The sequence below is a fragment of the Puma concolor genome, chromosome C1, assembly GCF_028749965.1.
Source record: "Puma concolor isolate L17-30 chromosome C1, mPumCon1.1.hap2, whole genome shotgun sequence".
Lineage (NCBI taxonomy): Eukaryota > Metazoa > Chordata > Mammalia > Carnivora > Felidae > Puma > Puma concolor.
In genome coordinates, this window is record NC_141674.1 from 7811478 (window position 1) to 7827942 (window position 16465).

At 53.7% G+C, this 16465-nt stretch overlaps 1 protein-coding gene across 1 annotated transcript in view; it reads right to left on the reverse strand.

The window, feature by feature from the left end:
- Nucleotides 1–15357, reverse strand: part of CASZ1 (castor zinc finger 1) — a 146858-nt gene extending 131501 nt beyond the window's left edge. The window contains exon 1 of the mRNA XM_086715665.1: nt 15204–15357. The gene's annotated coding sequence lies outside the window, so the exon portion shown is untranslated. The remainder of the gene's footprint in view (nt 1–15203) is intronic.
- Nucleotides 15358–16465: the final 1108 nt, after the last annotated feature.

Genomic DNA, 16465 nt, shown 5'->3' on the forward strand with positions numbered 1-16465 from the left:
GAAGGAAATACACTAAATACTAGAAGAGGTGATAAACTACGCGTGAATTTTTTCCTTTATTTATTTTCAAAACCTATTTAAAATGCGGTTATATTTTCCAGGCACATGTTTCAGAGTCACGCCAGCCTGCATTGCAACTCCGGCTCTCCTTTAGCCAGCTGGGTAAACTCGGGTAAATTTCTTAACCTCTCTGAGCCTTATTTCCTGACCGGTGGTACAACAGGAGTCAAACCACGACCTGCCTTGTGTCCTTCAATCCCACGGAAAGTCACAGCACAGCATCTGACACATAGTTGGTGCTCAGTAAAAATGTCTATTTCCTTCCTCTTTTAATAAGCTGCAGATGTAAAATCACCACGGCTTGCTTGCTGCCCCTTGGGGACAAAAGCAAGGCGCTTCACCTGTATCCTCGCCAATTTCCTCTACAGCTTTCGTCCCTTTTCCTGGCTCCCCTCGCTCCCTCAGCAAGCTCCCAGCACACAGACCTCAGGCTGCCGGGTCCTGGCTCTCCTGTGACTCTTCTGTGACTCACCTGCAGGGCTTGGAGGGGGGGCTCTGGACGACAGAACAAGCCCTGCTCTGACCTCTAACGCCAGGTCAGGCCCAGGCGAGCCCCTCCAGGGAGTAAACAGGCCTCGTGCAAGGACCCGGCAGACACACTGGGCGATCCCCAGGTTTGCGCCTTCCTGGCAGCCGCCCTCCAGGAACAGGTGCCAGGCTGCAAAGGCCACCTGCTCCTGTGGGAGGGCAAGGGCCACGCTCCCGACCGCTGAGGGGAAGCCAAGGAGAACCAAGATGGCGCCAGCGCCTGGGAGCCAACGCTCCCCTGGCTCAGGGAGGCCAGCCCAGCCCAGCGGCTGCCACCTTGGGGGTCCGTGAACCCGGCCCTGGGTGTGGGAAGCCTTCTCCCTGCTCCCTCCAGTGCTCTGTACTCCTCTGGCTTGTTCTTGACTTTCACCCTGCTGGTTTGGCAAGTATGCTTCGGCAGAATTCTGGTGACCACAGCCTCTGGGCTGGGGTGCTAAGGCTCCAGCCTGGGCTGGGGCATCCTGGGGCCTGAACACGGCAACAGGCCTGAGCCCCTCCGCCTTCCTGCCATCCTGATAACAGCTGGCGCGCAAGGAATAATAGGTAGCAATAACAGCTACGTTGTTACCATGTGCCAGGCCCCATGTCAAGTACCTTCCCAGCATTATTCCATTTAATCCTTACAGCAGCCCCATGCTAGAGGCACTGTGACCGTTCTTCTTTTGCAAATGAGGAAACTGAGGCTCCCGATGGTTAGGGATGTGTCTAAAGTCACAGGGCCACAGTGGCCATTACAAGGGCCAGGCCCAAGTAGTTGGCTGCTGACCAATTTACTGGTGTGGACACCACGGGTGGCGGAAATACTGGGGGCCGGGGAGGCAGGGGCAGGGCCCACGGCATATACAAACCTCAAAATTGTAAGCCTCCTTTGCAGACCAGGCATGATACCAGCTCAAGACGATGCACGCTTTCCATTCAAGATAAAACAGGTCTCTAACAGGAGACTGGAAGTGGGGACCACCAGACGAGGTCCCCACAGCCTGGGCCACCGCCTCCCCAGTTGCCAGGAGCAGGTCCCATGGAAGCTGGTGGAGCCCAGCAAGGGTGGGGGCCGGGTGGGCCACCCGGGGCAGACAGTCTCCAATCGTGCTGAGCATAGCACATCGCTCCATTCAGGAACCCAGAGTAAAAATGTACAGCTGGGTCTGGAGTTGATTCAGCCTTTAACTCATTCGGGATCACTGGCGGAGCCATGGAGGCGATGGGGAGCGGGTTCGGTCGTCCCTGGGGGAGGGGGCAGGCTGGGGCAGAACCCCCACTGATAATGTTGATACATACAAAAAGAAACCAGAATTTTTTTTTTTTTCAAAACCCCTCTAAAACCCCAACGAGCACGAGCGTTGGGAGTTTAGGGAAGGATAAGTGAGTGTGTGTGTGAGGTGGGGGGCAGGGGTGGGGGAACTTGTTTTCTACCCACTGCCAAATTCTCATTTACTGTCAGCTCCAATCCATTCGGAACTCACTGACTCAATTGCCTTTTCACGGGGAAAGGAGCCGGCACAATACAGGGGACTTTTCAGCTCCACATTAGGACACAGGGCACTGGGCAATGTCCAGGAATAAACACACACGTCCCTCCCAGAGGCCACCACCCCCACCCCCAGCCCCAAACAATCCAGCCAGCCCCGCCTGGGCCACATCTGCTCTCCCCTATTTTAATACTTTGGTGTTTTGTTGGGTTTTTTTTTTTTTGGGGGGGTTTTTTTTTTTTTTAACGTAGTTTGGCCAGCAGTGTGTGTGCGTGCGTGCGTGCACACATGGGCACAATTTTACGTGTGCTGGGAGGCGGGGCTCCCACAAGTAGAAGGGGCCTGCAAGACTTAATTCTAGGGTGGTTCCAACGCTTCTTCTGGTCCAAAGAAAAAAGGGATGGGGAGAGGTGGAAAGGGATCCAAAATAGGCTTCCAGAAGGCAGGGATGGGGGGGGGGGGTTGGGGGAGCTCATTTAAACTAATTCTGCAAAGTGTTGATTATAGGGAAATTAGCATTTGGTCCAGGAGTGTCCCTAAGCATGTGGCAGCCACAAAACCTCTTTGATAATCACATAAAAATAATATCAACAACGATAATATAGTTATTATAATAACCGTGGTCCCCATTTTTCAAATGGTCACTCTGTGCCCAGCACTGTACTAAGTGCTTACACGCGTCGCTCAGGTGAGGACCGCAAAGACCCGGTGGGGCAGGTACTGCCTACAAATCAGCACGTCCACATGCTCAGTTACGACCCTGCCCGAAGTCAAAAAGACAGAAAGTGAGAAAAGGCTTTATTTAAACCCTGTTCTGGGGGGCGCCTGGGTGGCTCAGTCGGATAAGCATCCGACTTCGGCTCAGGTCATGATCTCACGGTTTGTGGGTTTGAGCCCTGCGCTGGGCTCTCTGCTGACAGCTTGGAGCCTGGAGCCTGCTTCGGATTCTGGGTCTCCCTCTCTCTCTGTTCTTCCCCTGCTCTCACTCTGTCTCTGTCTCTCTCTCAAAAATAAAGATTAAAAAAAAACGTTTTAAAAAATAAATACATAAACCCTGTTCTGCTAAGTGTAGACACGCCAGCTTGCCCTGGCCCAGAAGGGAGGAAAGGTGCACTCAATTCTAAAGGGAAGAAGGGCCCAGCACCACGCGGGCCTTGGCACCGGGCAGAGAGCCCATCTCCTGCCTCCATCACTGTCCCCTGGGGACTCATCCCTTTAGCCCAGGCTCCGAGCGAAACGCCCTTCCCTCTCAGGCCCTTCTTGTCCAATAGAACCTGATGTCATGATGGAAAGGCTCTTTATCTGTGCTGTCCAACACAGTAGCCACTAGCGGCTATGGAGTACTTGAGATGTGGCTAGTTCATTGGAGAAATGAATTTTCCTTTTTTTTTTTAAGTTTTAATTTTTTTTTTTTAATTTTTTTTTTCAACGTTTATTTATTTTTGGGACAGAGAGAGACAGAGCATGAACGGGGGAGGGGCAGAGAGAGAGGGAGACACAGAATCGGAAACAGGCTCCAGGCTCTGAGCCATCAGCCCAGAGCCCGACGCGGGGCTTGAACTCACGGACCGCGAGATCGTGACCCGGCTGAAGTCGGACGCTTAACTGACTGCGCCACCCAGGCGCCCCTAAGTTTTAATTTTATTATTATTTATTTTGAGAGAAGGAGAGCACACGAGTGAGGGAGGGGCAGAGAGAGAGGGAGAGCGAGAGAATCCCAAGCTGACTCTGCACCACCAGCACGGAGCCCAACGCGGGGCTCAAGCCCACGAACTGTGAGATCATGACCTGAGACAAAACCAAGAGTCGGACGCTTGACCGACTGAGCCACCCAGGCACCCCTGAATTTTTCATTTCAGTTCATTTCAACTGCCACACGGGAGGGTTACTGTACTGGAGAGTCCGGATCCAGAATCCTTCCAGCTGCCCCTTTCCCTCCCAGCCCAAGAGTCGGGTTGGAAAGAAACTTAAGAGCATCATAAGACAGAAACCCACTCAGAAGACCCCCATCTCTGCCACCAAGCCTCTCCTCCATTCCGGCATGGATTTAAAAATCACTGGTCTGCCTCCAGTTTATCTGTCTCCCTCCCTCCCTCCCATCTTTTTCTTTTTTCTTTTCTCTTCTTTCTCTTTTTCTTCCTTCCTTCTTTCCATTCCTTCCTTCTCTCCTTCCTTCCCTTTCCTTCCTTCTTCCCCCTCCTCCCTTCCCTCCCTCCTTCTCATTCCATCCTTCCTTCTCCCTCCATTTCGTCTTCCTTCTTTTCTTCCTTCCATCTTTCCTCCCTTCCTACCTTTCTTTTCTCCCTCCCTCCCTTCCTTTCTTTCTTCGAAAAAAAAAAAAAAGCATCAGTTTAATTAGATAAATCCTCTGAGCACGTGGCCTGGAGTTCGTCATGGAAATTAACCTGCTCCCAGATCTCAGATAGTGAAACAAGAACCGGGGTGTTTTGGCATAGCACAGTGAAATGGGAGAGGCCGGTGGCGATTCATACACCTCATCTTCCATAAGTGCCCCTCGCCCCTCAAGTGCCCCCTGCTTTGCAAAGCCCCCATGTCCTTGCCTCCTTAGGTCACTGCCTCCAAGCCACCTCTGCTTCTTCTCCTGGCCCTTCCCTCCCCACCTCCACCCAGGCCTGGAGGCATGCCCCCCGCCCCAGGGCAGGATCACCCAAGGGCAGGGGGAAGCCTGGGCTGCATCCCCACCATGCCCCGCTTTCCCCAGCTCGACTCTCTTGCTGAGCACCGAGCTTAGCGCTTAGCTCTGGGTCATCCAGGGCTCAGCTCAGCCTCGGCCCAAGGCTGGCCTGTTGTTCCTCAGATTTTCACCCCGCGGTCCCTACTGTGTGCTGTTTGTTCACCTGGCTAAGTGAATCCCAGAAATAACGTTCAAAGTAAAAACTCAGTAAAAAAAAAAAAAAAAAAAAGACCACTGTGCTCTTACTCAGGGCTCACAGGTGGGCTTCCAATCCCATTTTACAGATGTGCAAACAAAGGGGTAGTGAAACTGATCCCTGGGCCTCTGGGGCCCACTGACACTCCGCATTAAGCCCACAGGCTGTGTGAACACAGGCAGGGTCCACCAGCACCTTGGGGCAGTTCCCAGGGGCTGCCCCCACCAACCCCTCCTCAGTGTCCCCTCTGGGGTCTGACTCCAAATGTGGGCCTTCTGACTTAAATACCAGGAGACCTCAAGGTGGCCCAGAAAGATAAAACAACACAAAATCAGAGTTTCTAACACCACAGCACCCCACACCTTCGGGAGTCCCAGCCCCCAGATACAGAGAGCGGGTTCTCCCTTCTGTCTCGTCTACAGCACGCCCTGGTGGGCAGCAGGTGTGTCCACACTCACTCCCGTGTGAGTCTGAAACACACACAGGTGCCAGGCTGGTTCTAAGCACAAGCCTCAGCTCGTCTAATCCTCACATCAACCCCACGAGGCAGCCAATGTTATATCCCCATTTTACAGATAAGAAAACCGAGGCACAGGCTAGTTAAGTAACTAACGTAAGGACGTGACTTTGATCCCCAGCTAACTAATTCCAGAATGCATAATCTACAATCTATGCAGCTCCTCGGTGAATCCATGGCTCAAAACAGTTAAGTACATCCCACATCCTGAAAGGGGTCCCCCATACCGTCTGAAAAGCAACTGCCCCCCACTAACTCAGTCCCCAGCTCCCAATAATGAGAACCAAAGCACAACGTGATGTAAAAACGCAACCCCAGCACCACACTTACACACACGCGATGTTCAGGCCCACGGCTCTCAGGAATGACTGATACCATATTATATGAAACTGGCTCATCTGACACAGAGGGCACGCTGTACGTGACTCTGTGACCAAGATCAATTCTCCATGACATTTCATGATTTCAAAGAACTTTCAGAGCTGCTAGGCCAGCCGACCAGCAGGGCGACCCCGTGAGGGAAGTAGGGTCAGAGGCCATTTGATAAGAGAGGAAACTGAGGCCCAGAGAGGTCCAATGACTTGCCCAAGACCACACAGCGGTTTAGTGCAGAGCCGGAACGGGAACGCTGTCTCCTGACCCCTATAACCAGACCTCAGCGGAGCTCTGGACCACCCAAGCCTCACCCTGTCCCCTCCTGCCAGACCAAAGATGCTGGGCTTGGCCCATGGTCGCCCCCCCCCCTCAGGAATCAGATTTCCCTGAAATTCCCAAAGGAGCCCCCGGGCCTAGTGGGCCCGGAAATGGCCCTCACATAGCGAGCTGCACAGCTGAGCTCCCCAGGGGCGAGGGGGGCGGGCGGAGCGGGAGACGCTGGCACAGCCCCCGTGGGTACTCTGCCAGCAATTAGTGCTGGGGAAGAGTGCCAGCCTGGCAGAGCCGATTCCCCCACCCCTTCTTCTCATCACACACACACACACACACACACACACACACGCACGCACGCACACGCACACACGCTTACCCACCCCAAGACCAGCAGAGAGGCAGCGCGGCTTCCTTTCGGTAAATCTCATCAGCAAGGCACACAGGGCAGGCGATCTGGTCATTACTGCTTTTAAACAACAGAAAAGCAGCATCCACACGCCATTAACCCGTCCTGCTCTCCCTCCGGGTTTCACACCGGCTCAGTCACCAGCCTTCATCTCCAACTCCCACGCACCCCTTTTTGCATGCTCCCCAGAAGTTGCTTTCCAAAAGAAACATCGAGTTAAAACACACACACACACACACACACACACACACACACACCTGACTATGGTAAGTCAAACCTGAATTGTATCTCCTGCCCCTCCTCTGTCTCCAGAGAAAATCACCCATGGTTTGGACACGACCTTGGCTAAGACCATTCCTCAAATACCCTAGGAATCCTCCAGAATGCTCCTCCGGATGAGGAGAAGGCTGCCTTTGTCCTGTAGAGGGACATCTACCTGAGCAGGTATGGCTCTTTAGAGGGGAATCTGAGCGTGGGCCCCAGTCCACCTGCACGGGGCGGGGAGCTGTGTCACAGTCTGACCTGGCTCTGCTCCCCCAGTACTGAGGTAGGCAGGGATGGGAACGGACAGAACAGATTTTGCCTCCTCACTTGCTTTCCCCCCACAACGGTCCTGGAGAATTGGAAAGAAGCCCACCAGAGCAAGGGACCCTAGAGGGTCCTCAGCTGGGTTTATAAGATCTGCTGAAACCCCTCAAAGGATAAGTAGTATTTATGCTTATGAGACCTTTTTTTATTAAGAGGATTCTCAAAGGGGGCACACGAACTCAAAAGAGGAAGAAGCAGAGACCCCCCCCCCCCACCATGGGCTCAGCGGTATCTCCTGCCCAACTGTCCCTCTCAAGTGGCCCTGCCCAGCTGCCTCCCTGGCCCCCCCCCCCCCCCGGGCCTCCCCTTTGCCTGGCCTGGAAGCTGGTCACTGGGAGCGCTGGCCCCGGGAGCTGTGCCATGCTCCTGTGCCAAGGCCCACTCACCCTCCTGCCGGCCTGCCAGGGCTGCCCGCAGGCCCGGCAGAGGACAGGCCCGGCAGAGGCCACCAGCAGGGAGGAGAGAGGAAGCCAGCGGCTGCTCGTCTTGAAAAACCTCGAAGATCCTCTAAGCCACCTAGTGTCCGGAGCTGAGCTCTGGCCGCCGCTCTGTCCCTCCGGCTTACCAGAGCGGACAATGCAGGGGAGCCCAAGGGAGCGGGACAAGCCATCCACCCCCCAGACCTTCTCCAGGAACCTGAGGCCAGGGTGGAGGGGGGTTGGGGGGCGGACGGGAGCTGAGCCTGCCGGGGAGACGGTGCCCAGGAGGGAGCAAAGGCCCTGTGGCACCTGCTCCCCGTTGCAACCCAAGGCAGGGCCGACCCAAGGCAGATGCTTCCCTTATCCCAGCTAGTCACCCTCTCCTGGAGATCCCAGTGTCATCTCAGACAACCGTCTGGTCTGGGCTTCTATGGGCACCCCCCCCACCCCCGCCACCCCAGCCTCCAGGTCTCCTGCAGAGCCTCCCAAACCCTGGGCCTGCCACTCCCCCAGGACTGCATGCCCCCCCTTCTCTGCTCTCTCTTTTCTCTGTGTCCTCAAGACTCCTCTCACCTTGAGAAGTGTTAGGATTACCCAGCATTTACACTCAATGCTCTCTCTTCTTTATTCCTTAAGGCTTATTAAGAATGATAATGAGTTCCGAAGGAGCCACACGTCTCTCTCTCTCTCTCTCTCTCTCTCTCTCTCTTCTCTATCCTTCCCTCTCTCTCCCCACCCCCCTCCTTGGCTCTCTTTCTCTACGTGTCTTTTCCACCAAAGACACACAGGACAAATCCAGACCAAAAGGAAAAAAAAAAAAATTCCAACAATATGGAACAAGGGCACTTGAGGATTTATATTCAATAAACCCCTCTCTCTTCTTCCCTCTCCCTAGTTGTTCTCAATTATTCAGATTAAAAAAAAAAAACTCCCCCTTCTCTTCCCCACCCTCCAGACCACCCCTCACTCTGCTGGACTTTGAGCAGGGAGAACTGTAGAAGGGGCCCGGCTGCCCACACAACCTCGTTAACGTGCAGGCTCTTAAACGGTTGATTAATTTTTGCAGAATTTATGACAGGCGTTAGCTCCCCCCCCCACCCCCAACCCACACGGTGGCCTCAGCACCACAGCAACTTAACTTGGTGAACTTGAGTCGGGGGGCAGAGATGGGGCACCCCCCCACCTCTATCCCCAGTGGCTTCCTGCCTCTGGAACCACGGGCAGCCCAGCGACAGATTGAAGACACACAGGTGCCAAAGGCCAGGCAGGAGACAGACCCGCTTGAGGCACGGCGTCGACACCCACAGGGGAGATCACCAGGCGGCCAGAAGCCATGGTTAACTTTTCGCTATTCGGGACTTTTTAATTCCCAAATAAGGAAGCCATTGGAAAACAGGCAAGAAGCAAACGAGCCCGCCAGCCTCCACGAATGCCCAAGTTCGCGCCCACCAAAGCACTCCGTGCATCCCAGCAGAGGGACCGCTGGATCGGTCTGCCGGGCTGCCCTTCAGAGAAGGGGAAGAACAGATCCTAATGAAATTACAGGTTTTAAAATGTCTATAAATTAAATCTCTCTCTCTCTCTGAATCTCCCCTTGAGCTCCCTCCTTTACAAGGCTTGTTTGCCTCTCCTCGGTTCGCTCTGCTCATGTCTGTTTCTCTGATATAGACATCAAGAGGTTACGGGCTCAATTACCACTCCGCTGGAGTCTCAGCACCAGACTCGCCTGGCCTTCTCTTCTCCTCTTCAGAAATCAGATACCAAAGAAATCTCCCTTCTGCTTTATATTTTTATTTTTAATGCCAAAAGCCTAAAGATTCATTCAGTTGACTCACAGCCTTTTTTAACTTACTTCAAATGGAGGGGTGTGGGGGGGGGAATATCCTTCTTCATTGTGTCCAAGTATAAATATAATAGAAATGCTTTTCTCTTTATCTCATTCCCCTTTTTTAAGGACACACACAAAACCTTAGGAATACGTGGAATTTCAAAAAGATGGAGAACAGAGTATAAGTGTGCTTAATTAATGCCTGCCTGTTGGCCGGGGGTGGGGGGGGGGGGGAGCAAAAGAGAGTATCAGTTGGACATCTAGTATCTTTCTAAAGTTAAGGAATGACATCCTAAGACTTATTAGCAAAAAGTCCACTTGAAAAGGGAGGAACATAAATGGTGATTTAAAAAAAAAAAAAGGAAAACATTTCTTACACCTTCCCCAACACTGTCACTTAATACAGAAGGGAGATACGCTGGCTGTATAATTTTACATCCTCACAGAGCCATCCCCTCCAAAAATAAGTGAAAAAAAAAATCCAGGCCATCGTCAATCATCACAGTGGATTCCTGAGAAGCAGAAATCAGCTTTAGGTTGTACGGCTAAGGGAAAAAACAACCCCTTTGCTATAATTCTGGAAATATTAAACCAGAGGGGATTCCAAAAGGTACTTTTCCAGGAAAAAACACTTGAGACAAAGGCTGGAGAAAGCTGAAGCTCAAGGTGAATCAAAAAAGAAAAACTTTGTCTTTCCAATTAACTAGACTGGGAAAAAGAAGGGGGGGGGGGACACACATTACTACCAACTCATTAATTCTTTCCTGTAAACAATTTAATTAAATTCTGCTAAATACAGGAGAAATACTCATTTTGGAGTGCTTCCCCCCTACCTCCAAAGCAAATTCCTTCAGGTTACTCCCCCCCATGCCAACACTTCGCCTTCCGCACAACCTTCAAATGGATTTCCAACTGCACTGCTCACGGCTGACAGAATGACAGCCTCATATGTCTGAAAGCTGACACTTCAGCTTTTAAAAGAAATGGGGGAAAATAAGCTGTTGACTTCTTGGTTAAAGTATTTTCTTGTTCTAACTCATGTTCTTATGTCACTGGGCTAAAAAAAAAAAAAGAGAGAGAGAGAGAGAAGAGAGAAGAGAGAGATATGACTTTCCTTGAATGATCTGTTTAACCTAAGCCAGAGGAAAAAAAAGAAAGTCATTAATTACTTATGTGAGCTATTGCTTCAGAAAGACAATAAACCTGCCCGGTCGCCATGGATATGACATATTTGCTCTGAAAACAACACAATAATTAGCAAAGGGGAAAGATACAAGGAGAATATGCAAACTCCTGAGTTTAAAGCCACAGTGTGCTCTTTTCTCCCGGTAGCCTGTTCTGTTTGCAATCCAAATCAAACAAATTTTTAAAATATAGCAAAGGGGGAAATAGCAAGAATGGCTCCTCTCTCCTCTGAGCTGAGAAGCAACAACCACTCCACCCCCTTCCAAAAGAAAATAATGTAAAAGAGAACCAGGATGGCAAGAGAGGGGGGAAAAAGTCAAGTATAGCCTCTGTTTTATTTCCTATAGCAGGGGTGGAGTCTGAGGTTTGTTTTTTCTTCTCTCTCTCTCTTTTTTTTTTTTTTTAAGTGTGCTCTTATTTAGTTTTGGACCTTCTGGCCAGATATAAATTTATTTATGAAAGCCAAATGCCCTGTGTGTGGCTCACCCCTCCCCAAAGTAAATGGAAATGGGAAGGGGTGGAGGTGGGGGATTCTACTTGCAAAAGCCAAACAGTATACTCAGAAAGCATCAGCTCTAGAGAGGGACATCCACTCCCCCCACCTCCAAGAAAATGGAACCCAGGCCTTACTTTAAAATTAAAAATGCATTAAATGGTTTTACCTACAACTTAGTCCCAGAGGATCATTAGGAAATGCAATCGCTTTGTATCATATCTGTCAGCGTGATAAATATCTGAGTTCAGAGTAGGTTTGCAATTTTTCAGAGTGTCACAAACCAAGATAATTTTCTTCTGCCTTACTTTCTTAATTCACTGTACCCTCCTCCCCACCCCCCAAAGTCTACAGAAAAATACCTGAGGAGAGGAGGAGAAAAAGAGAAAAAGTTGATATGCTCTCATACACAAGACAGAGGTTACTGATATTCCCCCCAAAAGTGGAGAAATTAGGACTGCAAAATATTTGGGTATTAAAAAAAATTTTTTTTAAGTACTCCATTAAGTTTGAGTAAAAACTTTCCCCCTCTTCCCAGAGGCTAATTTTCCAAAAACAGATGGTCAGGATCTGAAAGAGAAGCAAATATACCTCAACCCCCACAGGCAGAGAAATCTAACTTTGAACTTCTTTTTAAATTAAAAGGGGGGGGCAGATAAACTATTAATAAGTATGAAAAATTAGCTGAGCTACAAGTTTTGTTTTTCTCACTAAAAAAATTCTTTAAACACAGGGGAACAGATATAAAGGAGAGGTTTACATTTGACTTTCTATTTTTTTTTAACAATAGTTGTTTTTGTGTGTGTGTGTTTTTTTAGATTGGACTCTTTGATCTTGAAAGAATTTTGCTCTTATAAGATGGGGAAGGGGGGGCGGTGAAATGATCTGTTTTAAATGATGATGCAACTTAGGCATCAAAGCCTTCGCTCTCTTCTAGCCATAATAAGCTGTACTTGCCACAAAGCGCGAGTCTCCCGGCTCCTCTCCTTCGTAAGAAGGAAATAAAAAGCACTGAGACTCAGGGAAAGACTCGAAGTGTCTGCAAGGTGCAAAGTCTAAAAACAAAAATCAAAAAGAGAGGGGGAGAGAGTGAGAGAGAGAGAGAGAGAGAGAGAGAGAGGCACTGCCCCTTTAAACGTTTTAGTGCATATGGAGTTTGATTTCTGAAAGAGATCAGTTTAACATCTCCATAGAAACCAGCAACAGATTATCATCAACAGAATAAATAACTAGTCTAATAAATTAAACAGGAGGCATAAGATCGCTGGAAACCTGATTACTGAAGTTCAACAATATTCCCCATAAACTCTCGTTAACCGCCTCTAAGGTGGCTAACAAGATGGGGGCGGGGGGCAATCTCTCTAGCTCGCGGGATTCCGGAGAGAGAGACGGTGGCGGCCGCCGGGAAGGGAAAAGTTCCCCACCCTGCCCTGCAGAGGGTCTGAGAGCTCCAGTGAGGAGCAAACCACAAAGCCGAAGTTTAGGAAGTGGGAAAGCCACTGGCGTCGGGGGAGGCAGCGCGAGTCGCCGGAGATGGCCCGGGACGCACCTCCTGGCCGCCTCCGAGGCGCAAACCCGGAGCTTTGCGCTTGGGCGCCGAACGGCCCAGCGCCCCCTCTGGGCACGTGGAGCGCAGCCCGGGCGCAGCCCCCGGGGACCAACTACCCCCCTCACCACGCCCGGCGCAGCTGCTCCTGCTCAGCCCGGACAGCTCCCTTTAGGACGGCGACGTGTGTGTGGTGTTCGTGTGTGTGTGTGTGTGTGTGTGTGTGTGTGTGTGTGTGTGTGCGCGCGCGCGCGCGCCGCGGGGAGGGGGGGGGCACCAATTTACCCGGCGATCTGTTTTCCAGTCCCCTCGCGCGCTCTTACCGCGCGCTTGTACCAGCTTAGAGACGTCCTAAATTTCCCAACTTTGCTCCGCGACTACCCTGGCCTTTCTCCCCTCGCCGCCCTCATCTCTTTGAGTCTACCGGGTGTTGGCGGGACAACCACACAGTCTGGAGGTCGTGCCCCCAGACTCCGCCGGGGCAGCGACGAACAACCCCCCTCGATCCAGCTGGGTTTGGGGGAGCTCCAGGCTTGTTGGAGGGGTGTTTTCGCTGCTTCCCTGGTGGACAAATCATACGCACCCGCACACGCACCCGCACCCTCCCCAGCGTGACTGGAAGGAGGTCCTCGCCGCACCCAGGGCCCGCTTCTCAAGCTGAGGCTGGGTCCGGAAGAACTTGTGGAGAGGGAGAAGCAGCCCCCTGCCTCCCTCGGCACTCTTCTCCGCCCCCAACTTCGGACCTGGGTCGGGAACGACTTGGAAGAAGAATCTGCGCCCACCCCCTAGAGAAAAATCTATTATTATTATCTTAATCTACGCCCCCAAAGTGTCCCTCCCGCTGTGATTGACGGCGCATACACCTGTTCCCCTCGCCGAGAAGCTCCCAACGCTGGGGACAGACATTCGCCCAAATGCTCCGCAGAGACCCAGCGCCGCTCGCCACCCTTGCCCGCCAGCCCCCGCCCGCCGCCCCAGCGCGCCCCTTGCCCGCACCTTGCCACCCGAGCGGCCGCCCCCTCCCCTCCCAGGCCCGGCTCCCCGGCCCGCCCGCTCCCGGCCGCGCTGGCTTCGGAAAGAGAGAAAGAACAGAAAGCAAAACTTCCTGGCGGCCGACGGCCATCAGCTGCACATTCTGCAAATGCCACCGAGTAAAAATAAACCGGCCGCCGCTCCGCCCGGCCGGCTCACCCCGGGCGCACGACTCGGCCCCCTGCCCCGGGAGCTCCCTGACAGTCTGTCCGACCCGATATACCCCATTCCCGCGCGCCCCCTGGAGCCCCGCTTCGCGACACTCCTCTGCCAGCCACCACGCGCTCCTTTGCCCTGAAGGTCGACCCCAAGTGACCGGGTGGTCCAGCCCTCTCCCCTTTGGTGCCCTCCTGCTCCCCTAACGAGCTACTCTTCTCTGTCCTCCAACTCGTGCCTCTTTCAGCCGTGCGTCCCTAGATTTAGGGTTTTCTTTTCCCCAACTGCTAAGCCCCGAGGTCACCCTCAGCCCACCCTGGGGGCACAGACCCCGCCAGACCCTCGCCCACCGCGGCCAAGCCCCCTGGGAGCGCACCGCTCCACCCGCCTGCCGGCCCGCCAGCCCAATGTCCCACATCCCCGGGCGCAACTTCTCTCCCGGCGCACACAACAACCGCGGCAAGTCCCCGGAACTTTTCCCCGGACCCAGGCGGCCGCCGGCGGACAGCCGCATGGCCCTAAGCCGGTGCCCCGGCTCCCTGTGCCCAGCGCTGCCAGTCCTGCGCCCGGGGACGCTGGGGTGGGGGTGGGGGGAGTGAGGAGCGCCACTTGCCGCGCCCGAAGCAGCGCACTTGAGACAAACTTCCCAGGCACAAATGAAAAAGGGGGCGCCGCTCCCCCCAGCCAAGCAACCCATTGCCTTCGTTTTCCCACCCGGAGGCACCCCTTGGCACCCCGCGCCTAAGTGAACACTGCCTACCTCTGCCGGTAACACCTACACCCTGGTATTGGGGCACAAGAGTCGGCTGGAGGGGTTCCCCACCCACCCCTTCCCCTGGGCAAAGTCTTGCAAAGTCACCCCAGGCACCCCTCACCCCTGCCTCCTTCTCTGCCCTGGCGAGCGCACGAACCCCTGCAGCCGCGGGGGGGGGGGGGGGGGACGCAGGGGGAAGGAGTGATTACCCGGTACTGGCGAGCACCTGCCCCCCCGCCCCGAGCCTGCAGCGCGGGGGACGCCCCCACCCTATTTGTAAAGTCCTGCACTCACGCCTGGCACCTCCCCCTCTTCTCCCCTACCCCGCCGCCCCCTCAGCTGGAGTAAGTGACCCCCAGGAGCAGCAGCCCTCCCCTCCCCCGGAGCCGCGCGCTGGGCATTCCCCTGGCCGCGGCGGGCGACGCGCCGCCCCGCGCCCGGATGCCAGCCCTCCGTGCCCCCTGCCTCCCGCACTGCCGGAGTTGGGTGGCAGCCGCCGCGCGCAGGCAGGCTGGCTGGCTGGCTGGCTCGCTCGCTCGCTCGCCCGCTCCCTGCTGCAAGCGGCAGCCTCGGGGGTGGGGGGCTGCACCGGGACAGGGGGCGAGGCGGGGAAGCACCCCGGGAGGCCCCCGGAGCTGAGGGGCGTGGGGGAGCCGCGGCGGAGGGAGCGCCGAGTCTCTTACCTGCACTTGGGGCGGCTTTGGGTGACTTTCCAAGTCCGGGGGAAAAATGTGTGTGTGTTTGGGATGGAGCGCCGCGGGCGCGCATGCGCTGCCCAAAGTTGCCGGATCCCGGATTTTTCGCTCCCAGTCTCCGCTCTCGCCCGCTGTGATTATGGAATTCTCCGCGGCCGAGCGGGCGAGTGGGTGGCATGCAAAACCCGGGCCGGATCGCAGGGCCGGGCTCCGCTCCACCCTCACACCCCCAGACCTTCCCCTCCCTGTTTCTTCCCACCCACCGCCCGGGCTGAGCTCGGCTTGTGAGCGCAGCTAGACGCGGCCTGCGGAGGAGCATCTGAGCGCACGGCTCTCTTTTGCGGCTGGAGAAGCTTTCTACCCGCACCGCCCCCCCCCCCACCCCCAACCCAGTTGAGTGGAGCTGAGGCTGGGGGACAAGAGAGGAGGGACAGGAGTGGGTTGCTTTCACCTGTTCCGATCCCCCGAGAGCCAGTCTTGCTTCTCACTTTCCCACTGAAGAACTAGCTCTTTTCTACAAGTTGGAATGTTAGAATTGCCGAACCCAAAGGAACGTGATGTTCTCACTGTTTGATATCTGCTTTGCACTTATTCTTTGCAAGGGAGTTCTTCATTCAGCCCATTGTGCAGGAAATAAATCCTTAAGTGAGCAAGATAGACCATGAAGAATGAACTTGACTGGGACTGGGGGGGGGGGTGCGGTGAAGGTAATGAACATTAAAACAAATGAATAATATTTCAGAGAGTGAAAGGACCCATGAAGAAAATAATGCAAGGAAATAGGATAACGTGTTTGGGGAGAGCTAATTTACCTCTCTCAGGTGACAGGAGGGCCTCTTTGAGGGGAGGAGACCTTCCTATTCCACCAGAGAAGCCACCCCCTTTTCTCCCTTTGCCCCTGCTGCCCACCTCCCAGTTGGTCTGAGGTGGCCATACTGGGCTGAGCTTGGAGGTCAGCTACAGTCCTGGCCCCATGGTCCTGCCTTTCTCCATCAGGCCACCCCTGTCCGATGAGGCAGTGAGTCATTGTACCTGTTTTTTCTTCTTAACAACAGCATGATGGAAATAACGTCAGACGTGAAAGAAATGGATAAACACTCAGACTGAGAGAGAAGTGAAAAATTGACCACAATAGTAAACGAAATAGCTAAATGATTTGTCGAATAAATGAATACAAATTCAAAGTATGACCCACAGTTTGGAGACGTGCTCAACAGAATGCATTAAACTAAGAGGAAATACCGCAGGCT